The following is a 15,429-nucleotide window of genomic DNA, read 5'->3' as shown; positions in this document are numbered from 1 at the left end:
CACACTTTTCATCGATAAAATCCTTCAGTCGTCGAGGAACAATCCTTCTAGAAGAGTAAAACGAAAAAGAATAAGAGGAGAAGACCATAAAACAGTGAAAGAAAAAGAAAAAAGAAAGAGTCACGATGGATCTGTTTATTGCCAGCCGGAATAAAAATCACGGTGCTGGGTGGGTGGCGCGTGGTTTCGCGACGAGGAGCAACGTGGTAATGTCAACGGCTCTTGTATCAGCTAGAGAGCCACTCGCCCTCTTCCACTGTCTTCTTCCTTTCAGCCTCCTCTTCGGGCCTCACCTCTCTACTCGCAAAAGATGCAATCAATTATGACGACTTTACAATTCCCTTCTTGTCGTCCGCGTCGTCTGCCACTTCATTCGCTTCCCCGTCATCTCTTCAACCTTTTTTTATTTGTCTTCTTACCACGGAACGTCTGGCGGATTTAAATTTCGCGCGCGTGCGACCGCTATGGGCCACTCGATAATTATTATTGAACGATTAGGATATCGATGATTTTTTATAATTTCTGGCATTATACTCGACTCCATATATAATTTGTATTATTATCTAATTAATTGTCGGATTAATGTCGATGAATTATTTGTAACGAATTTTAATAATTCAATTACACGTACTCCTCGTAGTACGCAATGTAAGTAAAGTTTAAAATTAAAATTTGCAACTCCGTGTTCTTTCGTTGGTTAAAATGCTTTCTTGAACTGTTATTAATAGATAACGAAATAAAAATATTTGAATAGATTTGAATATTTATCGATAAAAATAGGAATATCAAAATTATTTTGATTAATTAAGAATATTACTTATAGCAATCCCATCTACATATATCTAATATATTCTATGACTGATAATAAATTCAGTAAATTCTATCTATATTTTATAAATTTTATTATTAATAATAAACTTGATGTATATTATAAACAATTAAAGTAACCACGAAGCAATTTAAAAGTTCCAAATATTCGGTTAAAGAATAGAAAGAAAGGCACGAAGAATAATCATAATGATCATAATGGGAAATTTTATATCGTAACACTGTTACATATATATTCCCATGAAAAATACTGGGTGGTCCATGTCACGAAATTGGTCAGTTGGTACGTCGTATTTTTAAATCAGGCAACGGTAGTCGACTACTAGTAGCAAATAATTTTTACTCGGTGCGACACCGGCGCCGTTTCAGCTCGCGTAGGCGAGGTTAGATTTACTCGCGCTGAACCATTCGCGTCTGGCCGGCGTCTGGAGTCGCGTCTCGCTCGTAAAATCATCAGTCGCTCACAGAATTGGCCGGTTGAAATGATTACGCGCTTTTTACGATACTCGACTTTCATGTTGTCTCATTTTCGTGAGCTTCATTGTAACGTTGTCGGATGTATGATGCTGTCATCGATGACACAGTTCTTCCCCCTTGGCAAACGAAATTTTCGTTTGTATGATAAAGCTAACAGATTAACGAGGCATTGACGGAATATTTTGCATCAACTGTTACAATATTTCTCAACGAAATTTTCGTTTTTCGTTTCTATTTAAATTTCGATTCGATATTATAATGTATATCTGTAGTATATATGATTAACATGAAATGAGCAGCATATCTTACATGAAGTATTAGAATTTTCTATCACACTGTTTTGTCGCAAATTTGGTTTCGATGTAATCGATCTAAAGATCACGTCATATCGTCTATTATAACATAAAAAACAAATTACCTTAAACCAGATGACAGCTACCACCATAATTCTTCTTACATGATTCACTTCTTTCTTGTTTGCACGATAAAATTGACGGATTAACAACAAATCTTAATCTCTTTTTAAATATCGTTCGAAATAAAAAAACAAACAACATCTACCCACCAGTAACACTTCCACAAGAACTTTTATTGCAACACGAAACGCTATTTCAGTCGCCATGTTTGTCACGAATCGAATTCGACCTATTCAAAAAATCGATTGTTCTATTGGTTATCGACCATGTATTCGAGATACATCCCTTTTTCGCTTGTATAGTAAAAACGCCAAGTTAAGGAGAAACTGTTAAAAAGTTTTATATGAAGCATCAGAATTTTGTAGCTTAAACTCTCTTTGAAAATAATTTAAAATTAGAAACAACAAATAACATGAACTATGCAACACGTCCGCAAGAACTTTTGCAATATGAAACGATATTTCACTAACAATAAAATGACAGATTAAGAGACCGATGGAAATGGCACATTAAGAAATCGATAGAAATGACAGATTAAGAAACTGATAAAACACATATCTCTTCAAATATCATGCGACGAATACATAAAATGAATATCTATTCATTTAACATCTCCACAGGAACTTTGCAACAGTCGCCATGTTTGTCGGGAGTTGGATTCGACCCATTAAAAAAGTCGATTGTCCTATTGATTATCGGTTCTCTAATCGAGATATACCTCTTTTTCGCTTGTATAGTAGGAACGATAAGTTAAGAAGAATCTGCTAAAATATTTTACATGGATCACCAGATTTTGTAACTTAAAATCTCTTTCGAGATTATTTGAAATGGGAAAATAAATAACTACTAATATTGAACTATGTAATACCTCCGTGAGAACTTTTGCAACACGAAACGCTATTTCAGTAATAATAAAATGATAGGTTAAGAAAGTGATATAATACATATTTCTTTAAATATCATTCGAAGAATGCATAAAATAAACATCTATCCATATAACATTTCCACAAGAACTTTTGTTGCAACGCGAAATGTCATTTCAGTCGCCATGTTTGTCACGAGTCGGATTCGATTCATTAAAAAAAATCGATTGTCCGATTGGTTATCGATCTTGTACTAAAGAAATCGAAAATTGCGGCGTGGCCAGTAGGAAGAAGACATCGAGCGTGCTGCCACGATGTGGCTATCGCGTGTGCAAGTGTGTACGTGCGTGTAACGTAGTGGTCTATCAATTTCGCGGGCCCGGACGTTTACGAGTAGGTCGTAAAAGCGGCGTAATAGGCGCACACGGTCGTATATGCCGTCGCCGGGTGGCCAGGAAATTCGATCGAGCGCGAAGGGTTTTACGTAAGTCACGAGGTCCTTCAATCGTCCTCTGCGTGTCGCAGCGTTCTTTGCAGAACGTTACAGTACGGTAGACATAACCTCGAAACACATCCTTCGAAACTGACATTCGCTCTAATAGCGAGATGTCGCGAATGTACGAAACATCGAGAAGTAAGTTGTTCGTCTTACTTTACGTTCTCGTCTACCAGTTATTGCACGCTGGATACGGCCGGATTCGCAGCAGGGAGGTTAGAAATGATGGTCATTCAATTTCTACGAATCAAGATCTCAGTTTTACTGTTGCACAATGTTCATTGGGATTATGCTACGTGATTTGACTCGTGATTATGTTTAATAGGTTATGAGGGATTTGAGTACAAGAATTTTGAAAGAAGAATTTGATCTGGCGTAATTGAAACAAACAATATCTGGTAATTAATAGTAATCAACCTAGCAACTAATTGCAAGGACAATGTAATGATCAAAATTTTATCTCATATTATTCATAGTTCAACAACATTCAAAGAAGATAATGAAGTCTTTTTAATCATTGAAATTTGCTTACCATTATGCTAGTCATTTCTTCTTGAAACGAAAGTTATTTTTACACCTATTCACTTCATGTTGGCTCTCCTCTTTCTTATAGATAATATTTTAAACGTACCAGCCCGATTTCGTTTCCACGCGTAGCTTTAATCTGCATTTATTCTTTTCCCCAAATTGCAGTGCAGCCGCTTAGGCAAACAAAGAAAAGAACAGAGGCATAATTTCCCCACATTTTCTCAGCTCTGCTGCTTTATATTCATTATCCGTGCTCTCCACCAACGCAACGATATCGAAATCCTCGTTACAGCCTCTCCAGCGTCAAATTGAAACACTCGACGAAAGTAAAAGTGAAATAAGAACAAAAGTAAATTGAAAAAGCTCCCTCCACTTTCCATGGGGTGTAAATTCAATACGCGGATATATTTATGAGCGAAACTCAACGATCTTGAAGTAAAACATAAAAATAATGTTTTGGTCATATTGATACGACAAATTGAGACACAAACGTAACCTAATCTAAATACGTATTTCCTTTTCCTATTTATCTTCGTAGTTATGTAATCAAATACATTATTTGTGACTTATTATTGTGTAACTCTATATCCCTTCGACTATGTCTTACTCTTTAACTTTGTAAGATGAACTTTTCACTCGTATAACAAACTAAATTATTTGTATATCGCTATTGATCTTTCCTTCTGTATATCGTAACTGATTGTTTCGTGTATATCATTATTTTTCCATTTTTATCGTGTCATCGCGTTCGTGTACGCGATGATTACCTTGACACGATAACAGCAAGCCAGAAAACAATGAGTTCTCAGAAATAGTATTTGAAAGAACGTAGCGGGGTGGCCAGCTCTATTACCGGTACTTTATTAGCCTAGCTGGAAACCACGTGGGCTGAAACAGCGCTAGATTTTTCTAACGTTCGATGCTAAACGACCGTGCCAGAAGTCGAATGTTATGGTGAAATGACATTTTCGCGCAAAACTTTACGTATTGTTGGTTACAACCAAGACTTCCGGTATAACAATGTTATTGTAATTCATACTTCAATCAATATGAAAAAAACTTCCTATAAAATCGAATACATATGATACTGCATACGATACTGTGACACTATCGTAAAATGATAATACGTATCATAAAGACTTCCATTCTTCATACTTTGCTATGATAAATATTACACTAACCTAGAAACGCAAATCGAAAGCTCGTACTCGATAATTCCTTAAGTTCTGTTACTCCATATTTATTTTAAGAAGGAGGAAGGATAAAAAGCGCAAAAAGAGAAATTCGACGCGTCTCTCAAATTGTCCTGCGGTTTTCAGGCTATTTTTAACGTGACTGTCGCTTAAAATAACTCCTCTCCCTTTACAAATATTCCCACCTTTTTCCTTCCGAGATTAGAGACACAATGAGATATTTGTAAACTCGAGTATTACGAAGGAGATTGTTGGATAAACTTTAAATAAACAAAGAATGATATAGATTAATTTCTACAATTTTATTTATTATATACATCCTGCTGATAAGTCAAATTTATTCACCTCGTAAATTGTTTGACAACGTTATTATTAAGTTGCAAAAATATTACTTGTTATCTGTATAATTCAAGAAGAAGACATTAAGTTATCGTTTATTACAAGATTCTAGAATACCAAATCATTTTGAGAACCAGTTCGTTGTCTTAATAAATTAATGTAATTATGAAAAATAAAACGCGTTATATTTCTACACCAAAATGTTCGAAGAAAGCAATTTATTTCAAGCAATCGGCCTCAACGGATCTTTGGCAACGATCTCCAAAACGATTCAGGAAATGTCAGTTGGAAGCAACAAGATTAAAGCGCGATTTCACGAAGACTCGAGTTTATCGAGGGTGAAGCGTTAGAATCGCGCCGTTTTCGAGGCATCCGGCCACCTGCGGAGCCTCATCGCGAGCGTGGGCTGCCTAGTGCAAGAGGAAGGGGCGTTGAGAGCGAAACTCTCGAGAACGAGCACACGTCGACGCATATGGTGCCACAGTAACGACGATGAGTACTACATATGCACACAGGACTTTTCTCGGGGAAACTAGTACAACAAAAAACTGTGAAGATGATTAAACAAAAGAAATGTTGGTCTGATTTGGTTATTTCTGACAGACCCAAAAGAATCAGGGAGACAAGCACGCACACTGACAGGAAGTGTCATATGTGCAAACAAGACCATATAGCAGTGATCCTCAACTTGTTTCATTTCGTGACACACATAAACCAATCACGGTAGAGAAACAAAGATTTCTTGGATCGGTGACTGAAATTTGGAGATTTCTCGGATCATTGAATCAGGAATTTCTATTATTACAAATTTCTCCAATCTTCGATTCCGAGAGACAAGGACTCCCTTAATTTACCATACGAAGTTCAAGGTTTCCCAAAATTCTAACAGAGAGAGTTAGAGATTTTTTGAAGATCTATCAAACTTCTTCCAACTTCTCAAATGAAGGATTAGAAATTTCTTGAATGGACGATTGGAAATTACAGATCTCTCGGACTTCGTGCGAAGGATCAGAGACTTCTCGAATGGTCGATCGAAAATTACAGATCTCTTAAACTTGGAAACGAAGATTACAGGTGTCTTGTATCCTGAATGGAAAATACAATTCTTTCGAATTTCTGATCGAGTAATTAGAAATCTTGGAAATTTGTAATCGGGATTTGGCGTATGGTGCAGCGCGCGGCATGCCGTTTAGCACTTCCGGTCGCGGTATTTGGCGGGACGCGGCCCTATATATGGCTCGCGTCCGTCACGCCGAGACGGATACGACGCACGCAATTTTCTAGGTCGACACGACGCAGCAGGGAAGGTCAGGATTGGTTCAAGTCCAAGCGAGTGGTCGTCGCGCGGCCGTCGACGGCTACGCGTTCGCCTCGTCGCTAGTCGATCTATAATTAGCGAATTTCCGCGGACCGTTCACTGGAAAGAGATCGAACAACGCTTCTCTTCTTCGTTCATCGTCTCTTCCGATCGACATATCGCTTCGAGTACCCTAATAACACGAGGAGAAGATGAATCTTTAACACTCTGCTTTTTAACGCAGGCTTCAATCGTCATTCATAAACGATCTGTAACTATTAGCGTGGATTATGGATAGTGCAACGCTTCTTAAACGTTCTTCATTCGCGAGCCCATCTTGCCTGTAAAAATTGTACGCTACTTCAGTTGTATATGTAAAAAGCTACGTATAATAAATGAAACATCAAACGATGATTAATGGAAGAAGTTTAATTTTAAACAATTCCTAGTTATGTTTATAATTCTTATCGCTTGTTACCGCTTATTACAACATTAAATTTGCATATTGATGAAATGAGTGTGCTGATGACGACACTAAATTTCCATATCGATGAGATAACAACGTGCTTGTTTATTTTTGTGTAAAGAAAATCTCGACTGAATATTCCATATGATATTTAACAGAGTATCTTCAACGTTAATTGGTGTTAATTGATATTTACAAAGACAAAGACGTGGTTCTGCAATAGATATGGGATGGACAATATCATAAATGTGCTTAAGACTATTATGCAAACTGTTGGAAGTTCTAAGCCCTGATTTCGTCCCATTTAAACAATTTTTTAGGAAATTGGTGTTTTCTATTTATGTCGATCCACAGCTCGGTGAATTCTTCCTGATTCTTGGAAAAATTCACGCTTTTCATTTCACTGGTCCGTGGAAATTTGGTCGTTCCAAAATTTTTCCAGCCATCATTGTGTACAGCTATATAAAGGAAGAACAGAAATGAAATCACTTGCATAGAAAATTCCCACCCACATAACTCCGTTACGCGACCAGCGGTTTAAGAAGAAGTCTCGGTCGAATGCAACGACTTGGATGTTTTTCGGCATACAGCTAACACGTGAACTAATCACTAAAATTCTACAATTGGCCAAAAAATATATTATATTTAGCTCAAAGTAGAACATTCATATCGGACGATTGTTGCTGTTTTAGCTGTCGTCATTTGACGATCTAACGGAAATGAGATCAGTGCCCCTGATTAAATATTATAGTCAAGTATTGCATATTTTCAAAATTCTCGCGGCACACTGCTTGAAAATCGCCGATCCAGTCTGATGATTAGTTGATAACTACGACACCATTAACACGAGACACGATATCGTGAAAATTATTACACAAACGATTCTATCAATAAATAATTCAATCTGAATCAAAACTGTATCTTACATCATTGTGTACAGCTAATATAAAGGAAGAACAAAAATGAAATCACTTGTATAGAAAAACAATGAAACTTCGGTTAGCGAAAATCGATAAAAGCTTCGACGAATTTTAATAAATAGTGTGGATGAATTTGAAGGTGAAAGAAATTTCAAAACGACAGAACCATGATCGTCGAAAGACCAGAACCAGCAACAACGGAAGGGACGTCGATAATGAAGTTCTGCAACTTGATAAGCGACAATAAAAACGTGTAATATATGTTGGAAAATCGTTTGCATATTGCATATCTAACAATACTGGGAGGGGGGAAAAATGTAGTACAGATACAGGATATTTACCGGTATGTAAATGTAGATTCACCACCCTCATCCGTGATATGACGGTACTCTGACAGCCCGTGCAAACATTCTACGTGTATTACGTACGTGTATACGCGAAGAGTTATCACGGTACCGTGGCGTTTCCGCTTCTCATCTTTCTCACGTTCGATTTTATGCGATCATGTTCCAGTTTCGATAGCCTTTTCGAATCGATCGTCTTATACGTCACGCTTGCATAATGTATAGCAAGCGTGTATACGATGGAAATTCATCGTGACATACGCCGAATTGATATAAATTCATATGCGCGTTTCCAGGAAGAACGCCGCAGGAAACTTGGAAAATCTAACTGTCGCGTAGCAGTGGCATCGAAGATGGAAAACTTTGATAACTTTGATGAAACTTTGTAAACGGCGCGGAATAATTGAGAAAGAAGAAAGAAATAAAATTAGTTTGAGAAAGGCAACGCTAATGGGAAATATATTAGGTTTTCCGAAAAGTGTCTTTCTTTCGCAAATGCGTTTTTTACAACAGTGCAGCTTAATACAAACGTGAAACCAAATGTGTGAAATGACACGGTGTTTATCTCAACAGAACAAAATCGATCGTACGTAATTCGAGAAAATAATATAAAAGAGAAAACTTCGTACGTCCATTATTTCCTCGTAAAACGAAAGAAACTTTTCCGACAACCTATTAAATACAACTGCGAAATAAATGAACGAGAAATCTATAAATTAAGAGAATAAGAAATCTCTAAAAGTGATTTTCAATTTTTCCATCCTGTTCTCCGTCGAAGGGAAACGATTTAATGGAAAATCCTCGGAAGCAATTATTTCTTCTATCGAAGAGACGAATATTGAAAATGTATAAAATCGTTATATATCTTCGTAGAGAAAAGTAAAAGAAAATGTAAACCTATGAGATTAATATTTCTTCCCATCTATCGGATAAAAACAGCCCGATAACGTTTCCATTTCCTTGTGCAGTCAGCGTTTCCGAATCCCCCATGAAAATTAATTTCCGGCTGGCCTGTTGGAAATCGTCCAGGACGGTCGCGAGCAGCTTATGAAAGAAAAGGAATTGGGTTGGAATGGAGCGGCAGCAGTTGCACAAGAGTGGTCGTAGATACTTTGCCGTTGAAATTTCTAAGGCTCTTGTCGCGACGACCGTGACCTTACCGAATGCGTGTGTGGGCCGAAGAACAGCGTGTTGAAAGCACGATGGCGGATGGTGGCAGCTGAAACGAGCCTCAATTGAGGAAGATGCGTGCCGCTAATTAGCAGCAATTGCCATCACCGACCAGCCGACGTTAATATTCGGCTCATCGATATCAGACCCGGTGACCCTTCGGGATCGCTCGCTCTCTCTACAAGCCCCATCGATCGTAATTTTGACGGCGCCCGCGAAACTAATGGCGGCCTGGCATTGCTAAATAGATGGATCTTCGTTCTGGGATGCTGAGAATGTCTCCTTGGGGAGGATTTTTTTTAAATAATTTATCAAAGCGTGTGCGAGGCTTTTGGAGGGCAAGTGGTGTTAGCGATGGAATATTTCATCTGGAAATACGGTATCACTCGTATAACGCGACTGCAAAATTGTTTAAGATGACTCTGTGTACAGTAAACGTGGATAGTAAATTTTAGACGCGCGACAGCATACTTTTGTATAAGTTGGAATAAATTATTGTTTACTAGTTAATTTTAAAAAGTCGATGAACAATAGAGTAGTGAAATTTAAGAATCGTGAGTAGGATGAAAATTCCATATAGAGATTGGTAGGCTTCTAAATCTTCATAGAGATTTGGAAATTCGTGGAAATGTTCTTTAGAGAAGGTACAGTGTGTGAAGAACATGTATGGAGACCAAATGTACAAATTCCATTGTCTATATAATTTTTAAATATAATTCTTCTATGTAGAATATCGGTATAAAATTCTTTAAGAAAAAGAGGATACTATTATACATAATTATTTTTTAGTACGGAAGAAAAGATTATAGAATTGTTAGAAGGAATTATATCTGAAAATTGGAACTGCAAGGATCTCGAGAAAAATTTTGTAAAATCGTAAGAGTAAATTAGGGTGGAATATTAGAAGCGTGAATAAGGACTCTTTAGAATTTTCGTAATTGCAACGAGTTTCACGGGTTTAAAGCGAAGAAGAGCGAAAGAAGGCAAACAAACATTTGTTTTTCTCACCCCGAGAGAGAATGAGCGTGAGCGATCTGGAAGAAAAACTAATTTCGATGGAAAGTAAGGTAGACTCACGCTCGGCCAGATACCGGAAATGGAATAAGGGATGAGGGGAGAACAAAGCCGTGAAATGAAACCTCGCTGTTTGCACGAGATAAAGGGCAAACCGAGGTTTTGGCTGTTCAAAGGACTGAAAGAATGCTGAGAATGAAGGCTTTTCGACAAAAGTCTGCACCGAATGTGAATTCAAACATTTCAGTAATAATTCCTACAACATTAAAAATAACGTAATATTAGGTATTAAATCACAGTGACAAATGAGATGCTTCTAATTTATTTTTACTCTAAAATTTCGGTTTCAAGCTTCCAATAAAAATATTTTTAAATATTAATAAATATCTTTCATTCAACACGATCGATATAACACAAGTTATGAAAAGAGGATGTTCCTATTGATATACTCATCAACGTGTATCTATTTATTCTCGTAAAGTACAAATCCATTTGTTAATATTCTTCGATCCGTATATTAATTTCTCGCAGCTTAAAATAATATTTTCCGACGTTATAGCGATACTCGCGTAAATCAACAATTGGTATTTTCTCCTATCGACGTTATTACTTTCTTTCTTAAAAGCAAATCTAAATCAACCTTAACACGTCGCTCACTCTAATTACAAACAGATTAAAGAAGAATTCAAATTACCACCATCGGCAGTCAACATTTTATCCTGTTCCTACTTTGCTTCGACTTTGTTCTCAATATATCCATTTCCAGTAATTAGAGAACTTATCTATGAAAAAAAATCACGGTAACGAGATACAGGAAAGAAGAAAAAGTGAAAAAGAGAGCTTCCGCGACGTGGCAAGAGCCCGATAAAGAAGAAAAACTTCGTTGGGTCGTAGCAAAGGAGAAAAGGGAAACGAAAAAGAGAAAGGAAGAAAAGTTATAAGAAGAAGATAGAAGAGTTAGTGTCGAGGTAAGAAAGCATTCGGGGTTTTAAGGGATGGAAAGAGGCAAGATGGTGTACGTATATGTGTGTGTGTGTGTGTATGTGTGTATGGCAGGTGTGGGTGATTGGGGGCGATCGATGAACCCCCGAGAAAAAGCTGGGCTTGCGGCGGGGGCATCGGGATGGAGGGGGCGTTGCCGCGGGGGGTGGAGAGGGGCGTGTGCCACGAGGGTGCCACGAGGAGAACGGTGGATGTAAGGGGTGATAGGCCGGGGGCAGCAGGTCACTCGACTCTAGCTACACCTCGCCTATGCGATTCCTTTCTACACGAATATTATTAACCTTCCTTTAGGAAATGAGATTCTTATCCGAATTAATTTTCTGATTTGGTAACAATATCTTTTCTACTCGAATATTGTTAACTCGTTTTTCGAGGGTGAGATTCCTATTTCAATTAATATTCCCATTTAGGAACTGGAATTTATTTTATACTCGAATATCCTTAACTCTTCTTTAAAGGATGAGATTTTTATACGAATTAATCTTTAACTTGAAAATCAGAATTTCTTTCTACTCGACTATTGTTAACTCTTCTTTAAATGATGAGATTCCTATTCCGATTAATATTTCCATTTGGGAACTGGAATTTATTTTGTACTCGAATACTATTAATCCTTTAAGGAGTGAGATCTTTCTTCGAATTAATCTCTGATTTGGGAACCACAACATCTTTCTGCTCGAGTATCGTTAACCTATCTTCAAAGGCTGGGATTCTTCTTCGAATTAATCTTTGCATTTGAGAACGAGACGTTTCTGCTCGAATATTATTAACCCTTGTTTAGGAGGTGAAATTCTTATTCGAATTAATCTTTGATTTAGAAACAAGAACTTTCTTTTCATTGTTAGTACATTGCTTTTCAGAGTTGTCGGATCACTAGTTGTCAGTGATCATTGGCCTACGAACATTTGCAAATTCATATTTTTGTTACATGTTTCAGATGCACATTAATTTCTTTATCAATCACCTGTTTGTAATAAATATCTTGTAACTTCTATATTCATTTCCAAATTGCTTTCAAATATTACCAGTACGATAATCCTCGCTCTAACTTCATCATCGTCTCATTATGGCGCCAATGAGAACGTTTTATACAACACAGACGATATCTACGTAAAAGATTTTTGATGACAAGCGTTCGAATACTTCGGTGAACGACTCTGTATGAAAGACGACGAAACAAAAGAAGAAGGCGAGATCTACGTGTGTGGCCAAGAGACGATAATTGCACTGCTTAACAGGAGGACCAAACTTCGGTGGTCATCGAAAAATCGCCGGCAGACGCGCACAATCGACCTTTGTGTCGGACCTGTGACCCATGGCGTATATATACGTCCTCGCCTGGATGTCATATTACTTATTGATATCGAAGGAATCCGATGAACGTGGAACGGCCATGACGGTGCCCGCTTAAATGGAAGTAATATTGGCCGGTTGATTTGGCAGCAGATCAAACGCGGCCTGGCGGTGAATCAAGCCCCCCTTCTGTGCGTGTGTCGCCGCCCGATTCGAATTCGAATTCCCCGCTGATGATGTCACATCGTCATCTCGCGTTTCTATATTGGCAATTTCGCCAGCCCGTGAGAACAACCGACAACACCACGTTCCGTGCCCCCTCAAAAGGTTCGCGGACCTGGCCCCGGTATATTGGATTGATCATCGACTCGATTTCGGACGCTTTCGGACCACTGCACTGTCTCGATCATTTCGTCAGTTATTAGTTGCTTGTAATTAGACTACGATTCCTATGCATTTATAGGACATTTTGGAGTACCAAATTAATATGGAATGTATGTATATGGAATGCATGTAATATGGAAAAATATACGTGTTCGATAGTTGGACAGTTTAATTTAATTTAGAACATTTGGTATTGGAATGGGACATCGAGGGAAAGAATTTTATTCCTCGACTAAATGTTCAGAAGATAATTTCTTCGTCTTTTTGCATCATTTTCTGTTTCTCTATGCTACGATCGAAGCTAACAATTGTAAGACATTAGGCATAATTTAAACGAAACTAGAAAAGTAATTTAGATCGGAATAAAATTATCCGAAGGCAGAGTTGTACCTTTCCACAAATTTCGATGATGAAAATACTTTTCCTTTTGAAAAGATGAGTCACCACGAGGGAAGATCTTACTTTCTTATCGTAGAGGGGAAGAGAATCGTTCGACCAATAAATTTCTTCTCCCTAGTTTTGCTACCATCGATGACTTTCGTCTTTTACCGTCCGTATCGTTTCTCACTATGGCCAAACAACCATCCGCTCTATCTTGACTTTTCCAGCTCGTTGAACCAAAATTACTGGATGACATATAGCTAAGATGTAGGTTCTTGGATAAGTATTGGGTAATTAAACCTCCTTTCGATAATTCATATTCAATATGTTTTCGAGCACACCCTCCAGTCACGGGGTGTGGTCAAAAATTATAGAACCTGCGAGAACCTAGAAGAATTCTTCCCTGAAAGACAAAAAAGTACAATTGCAAGCCATTTTTTAAATCCAATTGAATTGAAAAATGAAGTTGTTCGTCCAAATATTCTATTTACCAAATTGTTAAATTCTTCTTTGTTGAAGTAACTATTTCAAGAAAAACTCCACATCTTTATTTATGTATATCCGTGACCTGGAGGCTGCTATTACGTAGAAATATTCTAAATAAGGAAAGGTGCATATACCCTTGAATATACATTATGCTTTGGGTTGCAAGGTATAGGAACCTAGAACTAATCAACAGATTTCTATTTATGTTCCCTGTAACCTCTGGCCAAAGCTATAAGCTTAACTTTTTTGGTAATGGAAATTGAAATAAGCCATTCCTTTAAAATCTTCTCTGTGATTATGCTATTCCCGCGCATTCAATAGCGACGCTACTCGTCGAATAAATTTGAGAAACTCAAAATTATTATTCCCTCGTATCCCGTCTCTCTGTTTCCGATAAACAGCTGCGTTAAAATTAAATCAAAGAAATTCGAATTAATTTTTAATTACGTGTAAAGTCATACTTCTGTGACTAGATAGACATTTGTTCCGTCTATTACGTGCAAAACAATGTGCGTTAAATGAATAAAATTTGTGATTCTACTAGCTAGAATAAATGTCGTGGTATATTAAAAAATGTTGAACTACTTCAAGAAAATCTCTACATCTTTATTTATGTATATTCGTGACCTGGAGACTGCTATTACGCAGAAATATTCTAAATAAGGAAAGGTACATATTATTGTACCCTTGAATATACATTATGTTTTGGGTTGTAAGGTCTAGGAATGAAGAAACTAATAAGCAGATTTCTATTTATGTTCCCTGTAGCCTCTAGCCAAAGCTATAAGCTTAACTTTTTTGGTAATGTCCTTTTGCTATAAATATATGAACTAAGACAGTAAGGATCTGAATCAGCATAAACTTATACTTATACTTTTAATTATTTCAATATACTCTTCTATTACAAATTCATCCATTCGTTCTTCGATTAATCAACCTCAACCTCAACATTCTTAAACCCTGAAATTGTTAGCACTGTACAAAAAATAATAGATTGAAAAATACAAAGGATAAAGAAGATGTTTCTCGACAGTTCGTAGAGGTTAAGAAAACAGAGGATAGTGCCGGTAAGGATTAAGGATCGTCTACTATAGATGACGCCCTAGTTACGTAACATCCTTTCCAAGAAACGCGATTGTATAACGTAATCGGAAGGGCATTGACTTCGTCGAGCTTGCAAATCGCCTCTGAGCCTGTAAATCGACCGTGTGATATCACGTTTCGCAACCCGTGACTCGGCTACGCAAACCAGCTTGCCCTCAAAGGGATGAAACGAACGTATTCAATCGATTAGTTCCTGTTAACTGGCGATGCAGCTTCGATTGCATCGGTTCAACCTATTACCCATGGAATTATACTATTCTTACTTTTATTCTAGACATTTCTGCTCTAAATATTTAAATAACACATTTCGTATACTCTGTAATATGTACAAATTTGTTTCTTAAAGATTGCTATATTCTGCACAATATTCACGTACAGTCAGCATTTTATTTTATTTTGTTTTTTACCTTTTTTTATTTATTACCGTC

General features: G+C 37.3%; 1 protein-coding gene and 2 long non-coding RNA genes across 6 annotated transcripts in view; 2 read left to right on the top strand and 1 right to left on the bottom strand.

The window, feature by feature from the left end:
- Positions 1-15,429, bottom strand: part of LOC126924731 (protein kinase C-binding protein NELL1-like) — an 85,576-nt gene that overhangs the window by 52,410 nt on the left and 17,737 nt on the right. The window lies entirely within an intron of this gene.
- LOC126924754 (uncharacterized) overlaps positions 1-15,429 on the top strand; it is a 71,966-nt gene that overhangs the window by 45,891 nt on the left and 10,646 nt on the right. The window lies entirely within an intron of this gene.
- On the top strand, positions 2,880-5,092 carry LOC126924757 (uncharacterized). Its single transcript, XR_007713649.1, has 2 exons — positions 2,880-3,478; positions 3,774-5,092. It is a non-coding gene; the product is annotated as an uncharacterized LOC126924757 (long non-coding RNA).

Source organism: Bombus affinis, chromosome 15 (assembly GCF_024516045.1).
Source record: "Bombus affinis isolate iyBomAffi1 chromosome 15, iyBomAffi1.2, whole genome shotgun sequence".
In the NCBI taxonomy this organism is placed as follows: Eukaryota; Metazoa; Arthropoda; class Insecta; order Hymenoptera; family Apidae; genus Bombus; species Bombus affinis.
The sequence above is the reverse complement of the archived record's forward strand: the minus strand, read 5'-3'. Positions and strand labels throughout refer to the sequence as shown.